Source organism: Talpa occidentalis, unplaced genomic scaffold, assembly GCF_014898055.3.
Source record: "Talpa occidentalis isolate TD23 unplaced genomic scaffold, MPIMG_talOcc4v2.1 talOcc4.5, whole genome shotgun sequence".
NCBI classification, from domain to species: domain Eukaryota; kingdom Metazoa; phylum Chordata; class Mammalia; order Eulipotyphla; family Talpidae; genus Talpa; species Talpa occidentalis.
The window spans coordinates 74922008-74946134 of NW_023604861.1; the positions used below are offsets into that span (position 1 = coordinate 74922008).

At 40.8% G+C, this 24127-nt stretch overlaps 1 pseudogene; it reads right to left on the minus strand.

The window, feature by feature from the left end:
• Positions 1–20762: 20762 nt before the first annotated feature.
• LOC119258559 (very-long-chain (3R)-3-hydroxyacyl-CoA dehydratase 4-like) lies at positions 20763–21303 on the minus strand (annotated as a pseudogene).
• Positions 21304–24127: the final 2824 nt, after the last annotated feature.

A 24127-nucleotide genomic window follows, 5' to 3' on the forward strand; every position in this document is an offset into this window, starting at 1 on the left:
TTAAAGACTGCTTGAAACCGGCAGAAGGATCCCAGAGGAGTCAGAGGTGAGCTGGGAAGTTCGCCCAAGTCAGGCCCCTTCTGACCAACAGTCCGAGCCCAGAAGGGGAGCGGGCACCCACGGCTGGGGCAGATCCAGCATGCAGGAGAGTGTGCCTGTATAAATCGCCATTTTAGAGTAGGGACCTTTCTTCAATAAAGACTGCTTGAAACCGGCAGAAGGCTCCCGGAGGAGCCAGAGGTGAGCTGGGAAGTTTGCCCACACTAGACCCCTTCAGGCCAGCAGTCTGAACCCAGAGGGGGAACGGGCACCCACGGCTGGGGCAGACCGGGCACGCAGAAGAGTATGCCTGACTCCAAAGCGCCATTTTAAAACAGGGACCTTTCTTCAATAAAGACTGCTTGAATTTGGCAGAAGGCTCCCCGTGGAGCCAGAGGGAGAAGGTTCCCTGTGCAGTTAGAGGTGAGCTGAAGGCCCCCACAAGCCCAGTCTCACCTGCCAGGAAGTTGGAGCCCAGAGCAGGACCCAGAGATTTGGAACCCAGAGTGCAATCCAGCTGACCCACCTCCAGGGAAGTCTGTGGGACTTCAAGACACACCTTTGTAACTAAACACAAAAGGAGGAGAGATTCAGTGACAATGACAATTAACATACTCAAAGTACCACTGCCTCACTAGACTTCTGGCATAACAGTTTTTGACTCGTTTGGATTGCCAGTTTCTGAAATTCCCGAAAGAACACACCAAAAAGATGCCAGCCAGTACCAGCGGCACAGTGCCCCAATGCATAAGGCAAATTAGAAGACAGGCAGCAGGGAAAAGAAAATCAACAAACAAAGTAGCAACGCCTCAGAAAAAAGACACACCACAAAAAAAAAACCCACCTACCAGCTTGCAACTACAGTGACTTGGAAGAACTTCTGAGCCTTCCAGAAAAAAATTTAAAATTACCCTGATGAAAAAACTGATGGAAGTCATTAAGGAAAACAACATTCAAAAGAATGAAATTGAGTCCCTAAAGAGGAAAGCAAAAGAAATGCAGGAGATCAAAGAATTCATGGAGGAGCTAAAGAACTCTGGGAAAAGCAATGAAAGCAGAATAGATGAAATGAAAGAACGAATAAGTGATCTTGAAGACACAGAAATAAAAAGAACCAAAACAGAAAAGGAAAGAGAAGAACGAAGGAAAAAGACTGAAGAAAGACTTCGGGAACTATCTGACTCCATGAGGAAAGGAAATATAAGAATTATGGGAATCCCAGAAGGAGAGGAGAGAGATGTAGGAACAGAGAAAATATTCAAGGAAATAATTGAAGAGAACTTCCCAAAAGTGAAGAAGGAGCTGAAAATTGATATACAAGAAGCAAGAAGAACACCAAACTTCCACGACGAAAGGAAAAATACAGCAAGACACATAATAGTAAAGCTCCCAAGAATCCAAGACAAGGAAAAAAATAATGAAGCTGACAAGAGGGAAGAAACAGATAACATTCAAAGGAAAACCAATCAGACTGACATCAGACTTCTCTGAAGAAACACTACGGACAAGGAGAGAGTGAAGGGACATAGTCAACAGACTCCAAGAAAACAGATGCCAACCAAGAATACGCTATCCCTCAAACCTCTCCTTCCTCTATGAAGAAAGAATAAGGACCTTCCCAGACAAATAGAAACTGGAATTTCATTACGACTAAACCCCCACTTCAAAAAATACTACAAGGAGTCCTAAAGCCAGAACCTCAGAACAAATAACAATGAAAGAAGGCCAAAAAAAAAAAGTTATTAAAAGAATAAATAAAATCAAAGGAAAGACAAACACAATGGCAAATACAGATGCTAACATATCAATATTAACTCTAAATGTAAATGGACTAAACTCTTCAATAAAAAGACACAGAGTCGCAGGCTGGATTAAGAAACAAAACCCAACCTTTTGCTGTCTCCAGGAAACACATTTAGCTGCAAAAGATAAAAATAGACTCAAAGTTAAAGGATGGAAAACAATCCTACAAGCAAATGGACCAAAAAAGAAAGCAGGAACAGCTATACTTATATCAGATAAAACAGATTTCAAACTCAGAAAATAAAAAGAGACCCCAACGGTCACTACATTATGATCAAGGGGACAATACTTCAAGAAAAATTAACACTCATTAACATATATTCACCACGGGCTTCGCCGGTGGCGCAGTGGTTGAGCGCTGGGTTGCGAAGCTGCCCGCAGCCTCTGCAGAGCCAGTTCGATACATGGCTGTTCCCCGGCCACTGAAGAAGGGTCACACATGGCACGCAGACCTCTCCTGCCGCCCGCTGCTACCCTCAGCACTGTACTTCAGTCCTTCTGCCTGCTCTGCTCCCCACTCTGGCTCTGGTGAATTCTCTCACCTTCCTGCACTTCTGACTGTACTCAGTGCTTTTATAAATAAATAAGCAAATAAATAAATAAATAAATAAATAAATAAATCCTTTTTTTAAAAAAAAGTTCAACTAAGAAAGTTGGCTTAAAAAAAAAAAAAACAAAAAACGGGCCTCCTCGGTGGTGCAGCGGTTGAGCGCTGGGCTGCGAAGCTGCACACTGCCTCTGCAGTGCCAGTTCGATATCCGGCCACCGGCGAGGGTCCCGCATGGCGCGCAGACCTCTCCTGGCGCATCCGCTGCTCCCCTCAGCAGTGTATTTCTTCACTGTGCCTGTTCAGCTCTCTGCTCTGGCTCTGGTGAATCCTCTCACCCTCCCGCACTTCTGACTGTACCCAGTGCTTGTATAAATAAATAAATAAATCTTTAAAAAAAAAAACAAAAAACATATATTCACCAAACGGAGGAGCACCAAAATATATCAGACAACTACTATCATCTTGGAAAACAGACATCAGAGAAAACACATACTTAGTGGGAAACTTCAACACACCACTATCAACAATGGATAGATCAATGAGACAAAAAATAAGTAAAGACACTAAAGCTCTAAATAAGGATCAGGAGCGCTTGGGCATAACAGACATCTATAGAACACTAAACCCAAAAAAAACGGAGTACACATTTTTCTCAAGTGCACACGGATCATTCTCCAGGATCGATCACATATTGGGACACAAGACAAACATCAACAGATACACCAAGATTGAAATCATACCAACCATCTTTTCTGACCATGAAGGCATCAAACTAGAAATAAACCATAAAAAGAAGGCAAGGAACTCTCCTACCTCCTGGGGATTGAAACCCACACTACTGGAAGATCACTGGACTAATGAGGAGATCAAAGAAGAAATTTAAAAATTCTTTGAATTGAATGACTAGGAGGACACCAATTTCCTAAATGTATGGGATGCAGCAAAAGCAGTAATAAGAGGAAAATATATAGCAATAGAGGCTCACATCAAGAAACAAGAAAGAACTCATAGAAACAACCTAATCTCAAAGCTCAAAGATCTAGAAAAAGAACAACAAAAAAACCCAAAACCAGTAGAAGAAAAGAAATAATAAAAAACAAAGCAGAAATAAATGAAATTGAAACTAAAAAAACAATCCAAAAGATCAACGAAACCAAGAGCTGGTTCTTTGAAAAAATAAATAAAATAGACAAACCCCTAGCCAGGCTCACAAAGCAAAAAAGGGAGAGAGCACAAATAAACAGGATCATAAATGTAAGAGGAGAAATCACAACGGACACAGCAGAAATCAAAAGAATAATCAGTAACTACTATGAATAGCTATATGGAAACAAGTTCAACAATCTAGAGGAGATGGACAAATTCCTACAACCCTACAATCACCCAAAGCTAGATAAAGAAGAAATAGAACACCTAAACAGACCAATTACAAGCAGCGAAATTGAAATGGTAATCAAAAACCTCCCCAAAAACAAAATCCCAGGACCTGATGGATTTACAAATGAATTCTACCAAACATTCAGAGACGAATTAGTGCCTATCCTTCACAAACTCTTCCAAAAAATTGAGAAGGAAGGATAATACCAAACACGTTCTAGGAAGCCAACATTACACTAATACCAAAACCGAACAAGGACAACACAAAAAAGGAAAACTACAGGCCAATTTCCCTAATGAACACTGATGCAAAAATCCTCAATAAAATTTTAGCTATCAGAATCCAACAATGTATCCATAAGATAATTCACCACGGCCAAGTAGGATTCATGCCAGGGACACAAGGATGGTTCAACATCTGAAAATCAATCAACGTTATCCAACACATCAACAAAAAGAAATATAAAAACCATATGATAATATCAATAGATGCTGAGAAAGCTTTCGACAAAGTAAAACACCCATTTACCATAAAGGCCCTTGAAATTCTCGGGATACAAGGAACATACCTCAACATCATAAAGGCCATATATGACAAGCCAACAACCAGTATCATTCTCAATGGTGAAAAGGTGAAAGCATTTCCATTAAGATCTGGAACAAGGCAAGGATGTCCACTCTCACCACTGCTTTTCAATATAATACTGGAAGTCCTAGCCAGAGCAATAAGACAAGAGAAAGACAAGGAATCCAAATAGGAAAAGAAGAAGTCAAACTATCACTATTTGCAGATGATATGATAATATACATAGAGAACCCCAAAAACTCCACAGAAAAACTAATTCAACTCATCAATCAGTTCAGTAAAGCAGCAGGATACAAAATCAATATGCAAAAGTCAGTAGCCTTCCTATACACAAACAATAAATCTGAAGAAGAAGAAATCAAGAAAACCATCCCTTTTATTATCGAAACAAAAAAAATCAAATACTTGGGAATAAATCTAACAAAAGAGAATAAATAAATAAGTAAATAAATCTAACAAAACGGAATAAATCTAACAAAAGGACCTATACAAAGAAAACTATAAAACACTGTTAAAAGAGATAGAAGAAGACATAAAGAAATGGAAAGACATCCCCTGCTCATGGATTGGAAGGATAAACATCATCAAAATGGCCATCCTACCAAAAGCAATATACACATTCAATGCTATTCCAATAAAAATTTCAATGTCATTCTTCAAAGAACTAGAACAATTATTGATGAAATTCATATGGAATCACCAAAAACCCCGAATAGCCAAAGCTCTCCTGAAAAAAAAAGAAGGGAATGGAGGCATCACACGCCCAGATCAAACTATACTACAAAGCCATAATCATCAAAACTGCATGGTATTGGAACAAGAACAGACACACAGATCAATGGAATCTAATAGAAAATCCAGAAATAAACCCAGAGATCTATGGTCAACCAATCTTTGACAAAGGAGCAAAGAATATGCATTGGAGCAAAGAAAGTTTGTTCAATAAATGGTGCTGGGAAAACTGGATCGCTACATGCAAAAGAATGAAGCTTGACCACTACCTCACACCATACACAAAAACCAACTCAAAATGGATTAAAGAACTAGACATAAGACCTGAAACCATAAAATACATAGAAGGAAACATAGGTGAAACACTACATGATATGCACATCAAAGACATCTTTACAGACACATCACCCAAAGCAGTGATAGTGAAGGCAAAGATAAACAGCTGGGACTACATCAAATTAAAGCGCTTCTGCACAGCAAAAGAGACAATAACAAAAACAAAGAGAAACCCCACCAACTGGGAGAACATTTTTGCACACAGTACTAATGATAAAGGACTGATCACAAAAATCTACAAAGAGCTGATGAGACTCAACAACAACAAAGAAAATAATCCAGTCAAAAAATGGGCAGAAGAGCTAAAAAGAAACTTCTCTGAAGAGGAAATGCAAATGGCCACCAGGCATATGAAAAAATGCTCAACATCACTTGTAATTAGGGAAATGCAAATCAAAACTACCATGAGATACCATCTTACACCAGTGAGAATGGCACATATTAAAAAAACTAGCAACAACAAATGTTGGCGAGGATGTGGAGAAAAAGGAACTCTCCTGCACTGTTGGTGGGAGTGCAAACTGATCCAACCGCTATGCAGAGCTGTGTGGAGATTTCTGGACCTACTAAACATAGAGCTTCCATATGATTCAGCAATTCCACTCCTAGGTGTTTACCCAAATGACGCAGAAACAGTAATTCCAAAGGGCACCTGCACCCCTATGTTTACAGCAGCACTATTTACAATAGCTAAGCTTTGGAAACAACCCAAATGCCCAAAAATAGATGACTGGATCAAGAAGATGTGGTACATATACACCATGGAATATTACTCAGCATTCAAAAAAGATAAACACATACAATTTGCAGCAACATGGATAGAGCTGGAAGGGATCATGCTCAGCGAAATAAGCCAGAAAGAAAAAGAAAAATACCGGATGGTCTCACTCATAGCAGGAATCTAGAAAACTTAAATAAGGCACCAGGAAAAAGAATAAGTATAAGAAAGAAAATATCAAAATCAGCAAACAACTATGAACCAGAGACACTCTGGGGGTGGGGGGCGGGGAAAGGAGGGCTTGGGGTCAAAATAAGGGGGTTGTAATTGTATGGGGAATAAAAAATAAAATTTAAATAAAAAAAAGAAAGAAGATATTACGTATCCCCAATACATAGCCTCACCATGTACTTGCCCACCTTCCCTGAACCTGATCCTCAATAAAGATGAGACTGCCCTTGAAAAGGTTCTGCACTCCTGAGGTGAGGTCTCTCTCTCTTTACTTGGATGTGGAGTTGTTTTTCCTTCATCCTGCGCTGCTCCCAACACTGCCGCCCAGTGAGGCAACACCACTCTGTGACACATCTCTCTTTCATGGTCCACTTTCATTGATTCCTTTCCTTCAAAGCCTCTTCAAGAATCTCCCACACTTCAAAAATCAAGCAAATTTTACACTGAAAGGTGATGGGAAGAGTAGGCTACTAACACCCTGATCTTAAAAAGAGTCAGGAGATGCTACTAATTAATAGAATGAAAAATGGAGCTTAAGCAGGTTGTAAACGTGGCCAGAAGAGAAAATGAGAATGAAAATACAACCACTTGGATAAAAGAGAGGAATATAAGTGAACAAAATTCTCATACGGTTTATCAGGAGGTTCAAAGATAATGACTAAGTGATAAATAAGGAAATGATCATAGTAGGAGGTTAATTAGCATGGATATAGAAATTACCACAACACAGAAGCAGTTCAAAGTGGTTTCCTCATGGCTGGGGAAAGGTGGTTTTTAACCAGCTGCATGTATTTCTTTCATGAGGATTTTAAACTGTTTTTTTTTTCTTTTTTCACTATGATAAGGAGAGAGACCTTAAAACAAATCTTTCCTAAACTGACATCTCCTTAAGGCTACCACCATCTCTCTTGTTCCTTAAAATGTATTTCTTGATATAGAATAATAACAATAGTGGCTAATATTTTTTGAATTGTTGTTAAGTGCCCTGCATTGTGCTCATTGCTTTACATTCATCATCTCATTTAATCTTCACAATGAACTTATTAAAACTAGACATCTTGAAGGAGTTATCTCAACTTCTACATCCACATTTGCTTACCATCTAATCTCCCCTCAACCTACTACAGACTGGCTTTGGCCATCCAAACTCAATGTAAACTCAATAAGGACACAGATAACTACCCTAATGCTGAAATCAGCTACACTTTCAGTATCTTAACTCCCTTTGCTTCCACAAGACTCCACCTTTTGGGGTTCCCTCCTGCCTCTCTGGCTTCTTCTCAGTCCCCTTCATGGTCTTTCTTCTACTCACATCCAAGATATTGGTATGCCACAGGGTTCCCTCTTCAGCTTGCTTTTTCTTCTCAATTTATATCTGTTGTGCCCAAGGTAGCAGACTCGGCGAGCATAGCCTCCAAGAACCCAAAGACAGCTGATGCAAACACAAAAGGGAGTTTATTTCAGACTCGAGTCTGGGTTCATGGCACCTACCAATGTAGTGGCAGATACTGAGAGCCCCAAACAAAAGAAGAAGGGGTCTTTTAATAAGGTTAAATTATGCTGGCAGTTACTCATTGGCTACAAGGATGCATTCTCCAACTTTGCCCGGCTATCATTCTAAGCTGACTGGCCAGGCCAAGATGCAGCTCCAACCTGCAGCTCCAATTACAGCAAGTTCGCCCTCCTAGATGACCGGAGAGTAAGCGTGGAGTCAGAGTCAAAACCTTCTCTGGAATGCAGTTCCGCAGTGTAGGGTAAAGAAAATGTCAGGTTTTTCTGACCTTCTGCCATCAGGATAGATGATGGATCCTTGTCCTGAATGCATGCCTGATGGCGGGCACCTGGAGTAGGGTGTGGGCATAGGTAGATGGGATTCAGCTGAGCTAAGACTGTGCTTTTTAAGGGCGGCGTCACAGGGACGCCAGCAGCAGCAGCAGAAGCCGAAGCAGAAGCCGAAAGAGAAGCCGAGAAGCAGCAGAACGAACGCTAGAGAGCCCAGATAGAGTGAAGACTTGCTGGGGGCTGGGAGGCCTGCCAGCCTCCCGGCCCCCCAGCCAGCACCCCTGCCTGCCATATGCCTGGTGAACCCCAAATAAAAAACCTGCAAAACTACTGAGGACTCTGACTCCTCCTTTACCCCGGTCTGCATGGGATCAGAAAACCTGCTCTGTGTCCTGCCTTTACATGCAGCAAAACCTAAAATTCTAAAATGGCAGTTACACACAAAATGACAAAGCAATGGCTAAGAAAACTTATGCTTGGTTCCACAATATCCCTCTGGATAAATCATGTACTCCTAATGCTTAAGTTACCACTGACAAAATTCAGCAGTTCTTTTTTTCTGAGCTGCAACCCCAGAGACCACTGTCTACCTGACATTCTGATCTGGTTGTCCCATTGGCACTTCAATGCATCCCAAATGAAACGCATCAATGTTTCCCCAACCCCGTTCCTTCTTCTCTTTCCCTCTCTATCATCATCCACACAGCTGCCTGCCTCCAAATGCAAACATTTGCTTCTTTAGTTGACCTCCACATCCAATAACATCTTATCAATTACCAAGTCCTGTGCAGTCTACCACCTGAATTTCTCTCTATTCCTCCTCACCTAGAGGGCTGCTACCTTAATTTGCATTTTCATCTGGAAAATGGCAGCCAGAGTGGTTGTTCTCATATGCAAATCTGAACCTGCCTCTCCTCTTCTAAAAGTAATTAATGGTTTCCGGTCTCCTCAGTCTAGATTCTAACTGACCTCTGCTCACTTCTATCTCAGTCTACTTTTGGTCTGGCTCCTGCCACACCAAACTACTTAGAGCCTCCCAGCTTTCTCCTATTTCAGGCATTTGTATTTACTGTTTCCTCTGCCTGAGATCATAATTTCTACCCTGTTCTTTTCCTTTGAAATTCCTTCTCAATTCAACATAGATGTTTTTTCTTTGGTGGAGACTTTTCCTGACTCAAAGGTGAAGTTAGGGGGTCCCTTCTCTATGGTCCAATCCCATAGGACCCTTTCAGAGCATTTACCATACCACTGTATCTACCTGTATCTTCTCTTTTACTCTAAACCACAAATATTTAGATGGCAGATGGTAGAGATGGTTTATAAGCCATCCCGGCTGACAGCTCCAATCTCTTGAATAAATTATGGGAGGTGGTCCTGTAACAGGGTGGTCCCCAGGGAAGGGGGAGTTTCCAGGTTTCTTGGCCCACCCAAGGGAGAGTGGAGCTGAGCAGGGAGAGAAGAAGCTGCAGAGGAGACTGAGGAAGGAAGGAAGCAGGATGGGGAGCCAGAAGGAGACCTGGAGGAGGCACATGTTGCTGAGAGACATGTGAAGAAACTGCACTTGCCTTTTGGTCGTGGACTGGTTGACACAGACGTGGGTGAGAGACCCATGGGGAAGTGACAATGGTGGTTTTTGTCTTGATTTTGATTTTGTTCTTTTCCTCCGAGACTTGTCTGGGTGTTTTTGATCCTTTTCTGTGGGTCTCCACTGGAAGATGCTTTAGACTTGTGGCAGGCTTTGGGGCCTTGCTCTGGGCCAGTCCTGCTTGGGTGGATTTTTACCCATGAGGGGACGGGTAACTTTGCGTGCTTGATTTAGAAACTATATTCTTTGCCTTTCCTGTATTGTTTACTAATTGTATTAAATTTCCTTTTCATCCAAGTCTCATATGTTTTGTGTTGATGCGGGGATGGCAGAACCTATTTAGAGCAGGCAGGCTGTGGGGCCTGGGGTGCCCCTCTCTCTGCCCTGTAACAGTCCTATGGCTTAGAAAGAACATAGAGTCTGGATTGAGAGACCTAGATTTTGGTTTCTTCCTCTTTCAAGTCTTGTTATTCTCAGCTATAAAATGCAGATCACAGTTCCTTCCTCATTTAATTTTAATGTGAAAATTAAATGAGGTGCCTATCATACAAGGAGCTTGGAGTCAGTGTGTGCCCCTTTCTCCCACTCACAGCAAATGGGAACTGGGTGCTTTGAGAAACAAGGATGACGTTACAGGTGGCTATTTCAGGAGGAGATCCAATGGGGAACAGTGCATTGGACCTGAAGCTGAAGTGGAGCTGGAAGTGTAGGTTTAGGAGTTGTTAACTTAGGGGTACTGAGTTGCAGCCTAAGAGTAAATTAAACCATGTGTTGGAGAAGGCTTGGGTGGAAGGTGTAGAAAAAGGTGTGCCTTTGTAAAAGGAGAAGGAAGAATGGCCTGCAGGATGTTAAAGGAGAGCCAGGATGAGGAGGGAGAAGCAATAGTGTCACTCTGCAGAGGTTAAGGGGAAAGTACCCATGGGTTCACACTAAATGAGGTCATTGATGTCCTTGGAAAGAGTGTTGATTGTTGTTTTCTGTGGTTAATCATTTGCTCTAGTTCAGAGTAGAAAGTGGGGGGGGGGGGGCATGTGGGACTTGGAGTTCCAGAGCAAAAGCCATCTGAACTGATAAGCCGGGAAGGAAGAGCAGAGGATAACAGTGGCAGCAAAAACTGTTCACAGATTAACCACAGGGATGAGCAGGAGCACATGCCAATGCCCAGATGCCAAGGCCCATGCCCCCTTCTCATTCCCCACCCCCACTAAGTTCTGCTCAGCCTATGAATACTAAGGAATAGCCAAGCAAAAGCTGTAGAAGTATATACAAAATTGTATAGAGTTAGTTTTTTGTTTAATAACTACATTTATTCTACTCTGTGCAGCAGACATTGTGCTAAATGTCTCACGCATAATGCATTACTCCTCACAACTCATTTAAAATAGTATCATCAATTTAGTAATAAAACTCACAGAAGTTTATTAACCTGTTGGAAGTCAAGTAAGTTATGAGCTGAGATCTCTCGTGTCCCTGCTCTTCATTGGCCTACAAGGGGTAGAGGATGGACAGATCAAGGGAGAGGTACTCCAAGGCTTCTGGAAATTTTGGGAACCCATTTTGTGTACATAATCCACTTTCCTTACTCTGCCTAGTCAAGCAGTAAACGAAGCTTAATATATACCAAAGGCAAAACCATCTAGAATTGCACAGTTCTATAATACTCTCTGCACTGATGGAATGTTCTCTATCTGTCCTGCCTTAAATACAGTAGACACTACCCATATGTCACTACTGAGCACTTGAAATGTAGCTGCTGTGAATGCGGAACTGAATTTTTTATTTTATCTAATGTTAATTAGTTTGTATTAAAATTCTCTATCTGTCCTGGCTTAAATACAGTAGACACTACCCACGCGTCACTACTGAGCACTTGAAATGTAGCTGCTGTGAGTGCGGAACTGAATTTTTTTATTTTATCTAATTTTAATTAGTTTATATTTACATTTAAAGGATGATTCTTGGTTCAGTTATTGGAAAATTTTAAGTATATTTTCAACAACTTAGTATATAAAACTACTTTTCAATTTGCTGAGGAAAAACATGGCCTCAGTTCACATGCTGCTGTCAGTATACAAAGATGATACAACTCCAGGCTGTCAGTTTAACAGCTCCCTTGCAGCGGATTGTTAGGTTCTTTCTTTCATTTTTTTTTTTAAAGATTTATTTATTTATTTATACAAGCACTGGGTATAATCAGAAGCACGGGAGGGTGAGAGAAATCACCAGAGACAGAGTGGGGAACAGAACAGGCAGACTGATGAAGTACACTGCTGAGGGGAGCAGTGGGAGCAGCAGGAGAGGTCTGCGTGCCATGTGGGGCCCTCGCTGGCGGCTGGGGATCGAACCAGTGCTACAGAGGCTGTGGGCAGCTTCACAGCCCAGTGCTCAACCGCTGTGCCACCGGGGAGACCCCTTTCTTGAAGGAAAATTCAAACAGCACACTGAGCCAATGTTGACCCCTTGTGCTACATATATTTACTTTTCTGGAGAGGTTCAGGGAGCAACTCCTCATTACTCCTCTATTCTGAGGGGTCTGAGTTTCTGTTTACCCATCCTTTTTTCAGCTGGGATTGTTTCACTTGTCCATTCAAGGTCACAGATCTGCAACAGAGTGTCAAGAAGTACTCACGTAAGTAACCTCAGTTCCACACACTTTCCTCTCTGTCCCTATTGTGTAACAGAAGCCCTGCCTCTTCTTAATGATCAGGGACAATGACCTCTAAAATGTAGTGACTCCTCTTCTCACCTTCAGACACTGGAATCCAATGCCCAGGCAGCAACCATATACTGTAGTTCATTGTGTCTGCTCTCAATAGTGTTCTCCCTTGCCGGGCCCTCCAACCCTGTAGAGTCTAGAGGTGCAAGGATGGGAAACACAGAATATTCCATTAGGCCTTTGGGAATGATGATGGTAAGTAGAGCCACTCTTCCTTCTACTTGTTGGTTCCTAAGTACATATTTTGTCCCTACTGGGCATATGCACATTTAGAGGTCTCTGATTCACTGCTTACACTGTATCCTGGAGAAGTGCACAGTCCTTAGAGTCTTGCCTTCAAGATGACATTTCAATTATGCTTTCAGAAGATGATTTCATCACAATGCTAAGTCAGAAACTTCAGGATGCTGCTGTAAATCTCAATATCATGACCTCACACATTTACCTCCTTTGTTCAGAATAGGACCTGCTGGTCAGAAACTATGTTGTGTGACAATGGAATATCATTCAGCAATCAAAAAAGATAAACTCATGCTATTTGCAGCAACGTGGATCAAGCTGGAAGGAATTATGCTCAGTGCAATAAGTCAGAAGGAAAAAAAATATTGGATGGTTTAACTTATGTGAGGAATATAGGGGAACCAAATAAGACATTAGTGTAATAAAATAATAACAATACAAAACACAACAAAACAAAAACAGACAATTATAAATTTGACAGACAATTTCCTACTCAGAGACAGAGTAGGAAACTCGATCTTCCAGGACGTCATACTGTAGGCTTTCACAACATCTATAGTATCATGCCTTGGTTGATAATGTCCTACAGATTGCCCTTATTGTTATACTTAAGAAGCAGACTTAGTATTAAAAAGTAAAGTCATAGATCTCTATGTTTGGCCTCTACTTGGCCTTAGTAAAGTACTTTACTTAGAATTTTGAAACTCAAACCCTAGATGAGATAGTGTCATTCTAAAAGAACGTTTTGGTGATATACCAATAAAGTCTTACAAACATTTAGACCCAATTCTAGGAATTTATCATAGAGAAAACATTATACAAATATAAGGTCTTAAGTACAAAGATACTCATTTACATTATTTATAGTAGTGAATACTGGAAGCAATCTAAGTTTCCATCAGAGCAGGGCCTAACTAAGTTAGTTATGGTACAACCATGCAATAAAATACAATGCAACAATTTAAAAATAATGATGAAAAACTATATTAAAACACATGTGAATATGTTCATGATATAGCATTTGTAAATGAAAAAAAGTGATGCAATATGTTTAATATGACCTCTATTACCAAAAATGTAATAAAGACATATTTTTAAACTTAGAAAAGGATTGTATTTTATATAAAATAGTAATAGTGGTATCTCTGAACAATGTATTAAAATGTTAAGATTTTTTAATCTTTTTAATGTAGTTTTATGATGATGCATATACTTTTCTAGTTATAACTCTTCTCCCAAAATTATTTTAAAAGAAACTGGTCTACAATTAAAAGCAGTGGAATTGAAATGGTAATCAAAGCCTGCCCCCCCAAAAAAGGCCAGGACCAGATGGATTTACAAATGAATTCTATGAAACATTCAGAAACGAATTAGTGCCTATCCTTCATAAAGTCTTTCAAAAAATTGAGAAGGAAGGGATAATACCAAACACGTGCTTGTAACTAGCAATAAAATATAATTGCTAGCCCTGTGCACAGGTGTTTGAGGGAGGCTCGATTGCGTGGGATTCAATGACCACACCGTATTAAAGGAAAAAGGATTTATTGTGAGCAACAGAGGCGATGTGCGAGCAAAATTATAAACAGTGCCCCAAACCCAACCAAACCGATGAACATGCATACATACTGTACAGTTTCCTCAGAAATCAGCATCACGGAGGCAAAGAGTCAGCACTCCGGAGAACAGCACGAGAGACGTATCCAAATCCAGCAGCAGCCGGGCGACCACTGTGTTTTTATCTCCCAAGGTCGGATATGGCCAGTATCCAAGCCCAGGGATTCATGGTGGGCTGGTCATGTTTCTGTGCACGACGCTCCGGAGTTACATAACCAACCACATTTCTTGGTGGTCCCGGACATCGCGTACAGTTACATAACCAGCCCTATCTTTTGGCTCCTGGTCCGGGCGCTGGCCAGGCTCCCGAATCAGGGGGCCAAAAGGTGGTCGCACATCTTCCAATGTCCCCAGCAAAACGACATTAACACTTTATTTTCCTACAGTGCTATGAAGCCAATATTACACTAATACCAAAACCAAACAAGGACAATACAAAAAGAGAAGCTACAGGCCAATTTCTTTAATGAACACTGATGTAAAAATCCTCAATAAAATTTTAGCTATCAGAATCCAACAATGTATCCATAAGATAATTCACCACGACCAACTAGGATTTATTCCAGGGACACAAGGATGGTTCAACATCTGAAAATCAATCAACGTAATCCAACACATCAACAAAAAGAAATATAAAAACCATATGATAATATCAATAGATGCTGAGAAAGCTTTCGACAAAGTAAAACACCCATTTACCATAAAGGCCCTTGAAATTCTCGGGATACAAGGAACATACCTCAACATCATAAAGGCCATATATGACAAGTCCATAGCCAATATCATTCTCAACGATGAAAAGTTGAAAGCATTTCCATTAAGATCTGGAACAAGACAAGGATGTCCACTCTCACCACTGCTTTTCAATATAATACTGGAAGTCCTAGACAGAGCAATAAGACAAGAAAAAGACATACAAGGAAACCAAATCGGGAGGGAAGAAGTCAAACTATCACTATTCGCAGATGATATGATAATATACATAGAGAACTCCCAAAACTCCACAGAAAAACTAATCAAACTAATCAATCAGTTTAGTAAAGTAGCAGGATACAAAATCAACATGCAAAAAATCAGTAGCCTTCCTATACACAAACAATAAATCTGAAGAAGAAGAAATCAAGAAAACCATCCCTTTGGGCCTCCCCGGTGGCGCAGCGGTTGAGCACTGGTTTGCAAAGCTGCCCGCAGCCTCTGCAGCACCAGTTCAATCCCTGGCTGCTCCCCGGCCACTGGAGGAGGGTCCTGCATGGCGCGCAGACCTCTCCTGCCGCCCGCTGCTCCCCTCAGCAGTGTACTTCGGTCCTTCTGCCTGCTCTGCTCCCTGTTCTGGCTCTGGTGAATTCTCTCACCCTCCTGCGCTTCTGACTGTACCCAGTGCTGTGCTTGTATAAATAAATAAATAAATCTTTAAAAAAAAAAAAAAAAAGAAAACCATCCCTTTTATTATTGAAACAAAAAAAATCAAATACTTGGGAATAAACCTAACAAAAGAGGTAAAGGACCTATACAAAGAAAATTATAAAACACTGTTAAAAGAAATAGAAGAAGACTCAAAGAAATGGAAAGACATCTCTTGCTCATGGATCAGAAGAATTAACTAATCAAAATGGCCATCCTACCAAAAGCAATTTACAGATTCAATGCTATTCCAATAAAAATTTCAATGACATTCTTCAAAAAAATAGAACAAACAGGGCCTCCCTGGTGGGGCAAGGGATTAAGAATCACACTATGAAGAAATCCACAGCCTCTGAAGCATGAGTTGAATCCCCAGCTGGCCAGGGAGAAACCCACACAGCAAGGCAGACCTCTCCTGTCTCTCCCACTGTTCCCCTCAGCAGTGTGTTTCAGTTAATCTGCCTGTTCTGTTCCCCACTCTGTCTCTGGTGGATCATCTCACCCCCTGCATCTCTGGGTGTACCCCAGCTCTCATATGCATAAATAAATAAAATCTTGGGCCTCCCCGGTGGCGCAGCGGTTGAGCGCTGGGTTGCGAAGCTGCCCGCAGCCTCTACAGCGCCGGTTCGATCCCCAGCTGCTCCCCGGCCACCGGAGGAGGGTCCCACATGGCGCGCGGACCTCTCCTGCCGCCCGCTGCTCCCCTCAGCAGTGTACTTCGGTCCTTCTGCCTGCTCTGCTCCCCGCTCTGGCTCTGGTGAATCCTCTCACCCTCCTGCGCTTCTGACTGTACCCAGTGCTTGTATGTATGTATGAATCAATCAATCAATCAATCAATAAATCTTTAAAAAAAAAAAAATAAATAAATAAATAAATAAAATCTTTTTAAAAATTAAAAAAAAGAAATAGAACAAATATTGATGAAATTCATATGGAGCCACCAAAAACTCTGAATAGTCAAAGCTCTCCTAAAAAAAGAGAAGGGAATGAAGGCCTCACACTCCCAGACTTCAAACTATACTATAAATCCATAATCATCAAAACTGCATGGTATTGGAACAAGAACAGACACACAGAACCACATAGAAAATCCAGAAATAAATCCATAGATTTACAGTCAACTAATCTTTGACAAGGAGCAAAGAATATGCAATGGAGCAAGAAAGTTTGTTCAATAAATGGTGTTGGGAAAACTGAGTTGCTGTGTGCGAAAGAATGAAGCTTGACTACTACCTCACACCAGGCACAAACACCAACTCAAAATGGATTAAAGAATAGACATAAGACCTGAAACCATAAAATATATAGAAGGAAATATAGGCGAAACACTACATGACATACACCTCAGTAACATCTCTAAAGACTCATCATCCAAAGCAGTGATAGTGAAGGCAAAGATAAACAGCTGGGACTACATCAAATTAAAGAGCTTCTGTACAACAAAAGAGATAGTAACCAAAACAAGCAGACACCCCATCGACTGGGAGAAAATTTTTGCACACAAAACTAATGATAAAGGACTGATCACAAAAATCTACAGAGCTGATGAGACTCAAAAAAACAAAGTAAATAATCCCATCAAAAAATGGGCAGAAGAGCTAGAAAGGAACTTCTCCAAAGAGGAAATGTGAATGGCCAACAAGCATACGAAAAAATATTCAGCATCACTTGTAATCAGGAAAATGCAAATCAAAACTACAATGAGGTACCATCTTACACCAGTGAGAATGGCACATATTAAAAAAACTAGCAACAACAAAAGTTGGCAAGAATGCAGAGAAAAAGGAACTCTCCTGCACTGCTGGTGGGAGTGCAAACTGGTCCAACCACTATGGAAAGCTGTGTGGAGATTCCTCAACCTGCTAATGATGGAGCTTCCATATGATCCAGCAATTCCACTCCTAGGTATTTACCCAAAGGACACAGAATCATTAATTCAAAAGGGCACCTGCACCCCTATGTTTATAGCAGCACTATTTACAATAGCTAAGCTATGGAAACAACCCAAATGCCCAAAAACAGATGACTGGATCAAGAAGATGTGGGACATATACACAATGGAATATTACTCAGCAATCAAAAAAGATAAACTCATGCAATTTGCAGCAACATGGATAGAGCTGGAAGGGATCATGCTCAGCGAAATAAGCCAGAAAGAAAAAGAAAAATACTGGATGGTCTCACTCATAGCAGGAATTTAGAAAACCTAAATAAGATACCAGGAAAAAGACTAATTATAATAAAGTAAAAATTGAAATCAACAAGCAACTATAAACCAGAGACACACTATGGGGGCAGGGGAGAGGAGGAGGGATTACATTCAAAATAAGGGGGGTGGGAATTGGATGGGGACTATAACCAAGATGAAAATGCATACATTGTGCAAAAATGAAAAATGATGTAAAAAATATATATATAATAAAATTAAAAAAAATAAACTAGTCTATGGTGTGTAATATAATGCCTAATTAACTACAGAGAAATTTATTTGGGAAAGAGATGAAAATTCCATTTATTTCTTTTTTTTTAAAAAAAGATTTACTTATTTATGCATACAAGAGCTGGGGTATAGGACAGAGGTACAGGGGTGAGAGGATTCACAGAGGCAGAGTGGAGAACAAAACAGGCAGATTGGTGCCTCCCTGATGGCGCAGCAGATTGAGCACTATGAAGCTGTCCGCAGCCTCTGCAGCGCGGGTTTGATTCCTGACCGGCCAGGGAGCTACCCACATGGCACCGCAGACCTCTCCTGCCTTGCCTGCTGCTCCCCTCTGCAGTGTCTTCGGTGGGTCTCCCTGTTCTGCTCACTGCTCTGTCTCTGGTGAATTCTCTCACCTCCCGTGCCTCTGACTGTACCCCAGTTCTTGTATAAATAAATAAATCTTTTTTAAAAAACAAGAAAACAGGCAGACTGACTGAAATACAATGCTGAGGGGAGCAGTGGACGAGACAGGAGAGGTCTGCTGTGCCATGTGGGTCAGCTCCCTGGCTGGGGATCCAACTCCTGCTGCTCCAAATTTCCATCAATTTCTGGCCAGATATCTAAGCAAACAGGTCAGGCCTCAATGCAATTTAATCGAGCACATTTCTTGTTAACCAGAATATGGATCTACTGTTGGAAGGGGCACCTATCTTCCTGAGGTCAACGGTTCCAGCATGAGACTTATTAACTGTAACTAGATCTAGCTACAGATGCTGCCCAACAGGGATACCCCAAGGTATTGTTATTGGATACTAATTTTGGATAAATACCTCCCACAGGCTTTAAGACTTTCAAAATGAAGATTGTATGCTCTAATAAGTAATAACATATTATTGGAGTTTCTATTTCCAGTGGATAGTTAAAATCATTCTTGGTAGTTGGGACATACAGTAGATATTCTGGCATTTTTACACTTATACTGAAGTTCAGAAGTCAAATAATTTATGAGTTCCTAGGAGCTTGTTTGCAAAGTAGTGTGTTATGAAAAGCAACCTTGGTGCAATATGATCGCTCCCTTCGGAGAACTTGCAAGTAAGTTTAGTTAAAGCCTCTGCCAGTGTGATTCTAGCCCAGAGAATAACAAGGTTATGTCCACTGCTCTTATCTGCTTCTTGTGATTTGAAGAAATCCCGTTTGGCTGCAGGTTCAAGTCTCTGGGTTATCTTACCCCTGGACATTTTTTCCACTGTTTGATTCTCTGGAACTTTCAAGGAATTTCAATGGTCCATGACATGGTGCCTTTCACTCAAAATATAAAAGGGGGGGCTGAGGCCTCCCTGGTGGTGCAGGGGGTTAAGCGTCAGCACTATGAGCAATCCGCAGCTACTGCAGCAGGAGTTCGATGCCAGGACAGGAGGTACCCACATGGTGCAGCAGACCTCTCCTGTCTGGCCCGCTGCTCCCCTCAGCAGTGTATTTCAGTCAGTCCTCCTGTTCTGTTCCCCACTCTGTCTCTGGTGAATCTTCTCACACACACCCACAGCTCTGGCCTGTACCCCAGTTCTTGTATGCATAAATAAATAAATGTTTACAAAATATATAAAAGGGTAAGCTGGTTAAAATAGCAGTAGCCAAAACTTTGTAAAGCTTTTAATTTTTTTTCACAGAAAGGGCATTAATGGACCTTATAAGTTAAATGAGGAGATTAAAACTTAATAATATCCTTGGCTAATCTTCCATCATTAAGCAGGAATGCAGCTAAATGCTTTCTACTATCTTGCCAAATGAGGTGGCTTTTCTTGCTTCCAGTTTAACTAGCTAGAAACTTCAACAAATAAAGCTTAAATCTTAAAATGAGATAGATTCCTTTTAAAAATATTTATTTATTTATTTATTTATGCATACAAAACTGGGGTGTAGGCCTGAGGTGCAGGGGATGAGAGGATTCACCAGAGACATAGTGGGAAGCAGAACAGGTGGATCTACTGAAAAAACACTGCTGAGGGGAGCAGCAGGTGGGACAGGACAGGTCTGTTGCCCCATGTGGGTTAGCTCCCTGGCTGGGATTGAACTCATGCTGCAGTGGCTTGGGATAGTTTGATAGCCCTGAGACTTTAACCCCTACACTACCAGGGAGGCCCTTAAGGTATATTCTTTTTGACTTTCAGGGGACAGAGAATGGAGAAAGGAGGCCAATTTATTTATCCTGGTCAAGAGGTTTGGTGCTTTAGGGAAAGATTTCCCTAGGGATGATAGAATGTCTTTTGCAGTCCTCTAAAAAATTAACAAAGAAATTTTGATTTTTTTTTTTTTAGGTTTACAACTTTGGTTTCTCAATTTAATTGAATCTACTCCAGCTAATCTCCTTTTTTTTGTTAACCTTGTAGAAAAATAATAAAGTTTCACACAATATTAATTTAACTTGTATGGAACCTACCGCTTTGATAATGCAGATTGTACAGCGTATATGTTTGGCAAATACAATGTGTGAGACTGCTGTGATGTTTAACACAGTTTTGAGGAGTAGTACAATTATTTCATGTGATGGATTTTGTCAAATACTAGGTATTTTCCCACTAGAATTCTTCCTGTGTCATTTACTGCAGCTGAATCCATAAGCTTGTCTCTTCTTACATCATACTGGACTGTAGTGCTTCATATTTTCTTTTCTTAATGGGAAAGATTCTGAGGGTGTCTCTTTTTTCTGAGTAAAGATGACTGTAAAATACATAACTATGAAGAACATCATGAGATATATTTTCAGCAAATAAGGGAAATAAAAGGAAAAGTCAAAGGACAGCTTTGTGGAGTAAGTGCCAAATGATTCAAAATAAGGCAGCAAGTGATAGACGGCAAATACTTCAGCAAGAATTCTCAGAGGATAAATTGGCATCCATAGTATTTGAATGACAACATACTATAAGTGTACCTAACCATATCCAATAGATTCCAAAAGATAAATAAAAAACAACCACATATTTCTCTTCAACTTCCTAATTAGTGATCAGCAAGAAGAGGATGATTATTCTCTCTGGGAAATTTTCCAAATGAAAGGAATCAGACTGTCATATTTGTAAATATACATGAATGGCCACAGAACTGGATTAAGTAGTAAATGAAAAGACAAGTGAATTTCCTTTACCTAAGCTGCAACCAGCTGGGCAGCACCATGGACCACCACCACCAGACCCTCCAGTGCAGTCCAGGAAGGAGTACATGAGGCAATTTGATTTTTAATGCTTCTGCAATCTAAATGTAATGGCTTTTATAGCCCAGAGCTATGTGTTTAAGTACATATCAAAATGTCACAGTGGGCCACTACACATTACCCTTTCTTGTTGTTTCAAAAATGGTTTAATCACTTGCAGACTTACAACTCATTTGAGAACAACATGAAATGCCCCTAACTATTGTAGTTGTGAGCAAAGCTAGTCACCTGGTACCTTCAAAGTTAAGTTAGGAGCAAATGTAGTCTAGAGCCTAGGAATATCCATTGGGGGTAGGGCAGCCTAGTGGTGAAGAGCAACAGCTCTGGAATCTGAAAAGCTGCGTGTGAGTTACTAGGTCAAGTTCCTTAAACTCTCATCAGTGTAAAGGAAACAATAATAGCACCTACTGAACATAATATAGTGCCTGGCACAATAGCAAATACTTGATAAATTTTATTAGCTTAAGAGGAAAGCAGAAGCAGCAGCAGCAGCAAAACATTGTACCTAAAAGATTTTGTACCGGGTACTGAGTATAAAGTGTGTGAGCTGTGTGTTCCATCCTTTCCGGGCTAATTGAAGAGAAGGGATATATATGCACATATGTTTATTTGACATGCATAATAAATTGAGGTGGCACAGCTGTGAGTCAGCAAGATGTCAGGAAAGAAAGACAGGAGGCTGCCGTTGGGGAAGGGCAGGATCCAGATAAGCTGAGTACAAAATCAGGGGCATTCTCAGGGCTGTCACAAGTGCATAAATGATCCTTCTTGTCAACCTCATTGAGTATCTTAGGTACCTCAATGACTAAGAATTCATGGGGCAGGCAGATAGAGGGACCTGAAAGGGCTCTGGCTGTTGTTTTGAGATATTTTCAGTGTGATTATTTGAAAACAAATATTTTTGCTAGTGTAAAAATACTGCTTTTCCTTAAGTGAATTAATTTGTCAAATATAGAACACAAATAATTCTCTGCCACAACATAGTAAAAAATTATTTTTTCACCCATATGTGCCTAGCTTCCATTGTGGAATAACATAAGTAGATGTGACTTTTGACCTTGAGGTACAATCCAAGTTTATATAGAGTTTATTAAGTCATGCTTAGAAAGGTGTGTGGTCAGATTTAGTCTGAGAAACATGATAGTGAATTTGACAGGGGTGGTGGCAATGAAGAAGGGGAGAAGCATATAGATTCAAGATCTTGGGCCTCCCTAGTGGCGCAGCGGTTGAGCGCTGGTCTGTGAAGCTGCCCGCAGCCTCTGCAGCACCGGTTCTATACTCAGCCGCAGGCGAGGGTACCACATGGCGCGGCAGACCTCTCCTGCCGCACCCGCTGCTCCCCTCAGCAGTGTACTTCGTCAGTCTGCCTGTTCTCCTTCCCACTCTGGCTCTGGTGAATTCTTTCACCCTCCCACGCTTCTGATTGTACCCAGTGCTTGTTTAAATAAATAAATAAATCTTTAGATTCAAGATCTTTTTAAATAGCTATTTTAGTATGACATTGTGAGAACTATTAAGTAATATTTTCCAAAAGACTCTTCTCAAGAGATTTTAAGGATTTGTTGTTCTATTGTAACCAGAAACTTGCTGAAAGAATAGTAAAATAACAAACAAACAAAAACAAAACAAACATTGGCTTGTTGGGAATAGATCTACTGGAATGTCTTTCTTGGAATTCTACTCATTCATTTATTTTATTCATTTAAAAAAATCTATTATGTTTCCTACTATGTGTCTTGCAATATGTTAGGTAAGCAAATAAATCACTACATAATTATATATTCACCCATTTACTCATCTAGGAGCTAACTATTGAGCTCACATGATGAACTGGGGAATATTTTGGGTTCCAGGATACAGTGATGAGCAAAAATAGATTGGTTCTTAACTTCATGAAGTGTTAAGTCTGAGGAGAGAGGCAATTTACTCAAACTGTCACACTGAAAAAAAGATAATGTTATAATTATGAAGGCACATATAATTAAGAAATTTGACCTCACAAAGAGGTCAAGGAAAGATTCCCTGAGGAAATAGAGAAAGAAAGGAAAACTGAATGATGAGAAGTTAGCTGGGAAGACAGAGGGGAAAGCACTCCAGAGATAATAAAGGTTATATAGTTTATCCCAAAGGCTGAAAGATAATGAATGTGGCTGTAAGAGGAAGATATAGCCACAAGGAGACAGAGAGGTAATATCAGAAAGTAAAGAAAGTGTTAGGGAGCTACCGTGTTCCTGGCCCCCACTTAACTATGGGCAGAGCTGAGCAACCAGGTGAAGCTATATAACATGGAAGGCAAACTGGTCAAGAAGGTAGATTCCTCTTGTCTCTGCAGCTCAACTTGCACCCTGATACTGCTGAAAAGGAGACATGGAAGGAGACATGTGGAGAGACACACGGGTGAGAGACATGTGGGGAGGCTGACAATGGCAGCTGTTTTCTTAATGTGGTATCTCCTTTTGCCCCAGCTTTCTGAGACCTGCTTCAGAACCCCTTTCCTATGGTTCTCCACAGTAAGGTGCCTCAGACTTGCAGCAAGCTTTCATGCCACAGTGGACCCAAAAGGTAATTCTGAGTGTTTTATTGGAGCACTAAAATCCTTTCTTCTCTTTTTTCTCTAAGCACACCAACTCTACTAAAGTTCTTTCACACCAAGTGCACACTTTGCCTTTGTGTGCATGAATGGCTGGGCAAGCGTGCAAGTTCGGGGGTACCCTTTGATTATGCACTAACAGAACAAAACCAGGGAGTACTGGTCATGAGCACTTCATGGGAAGAGAGTGTTTCAAA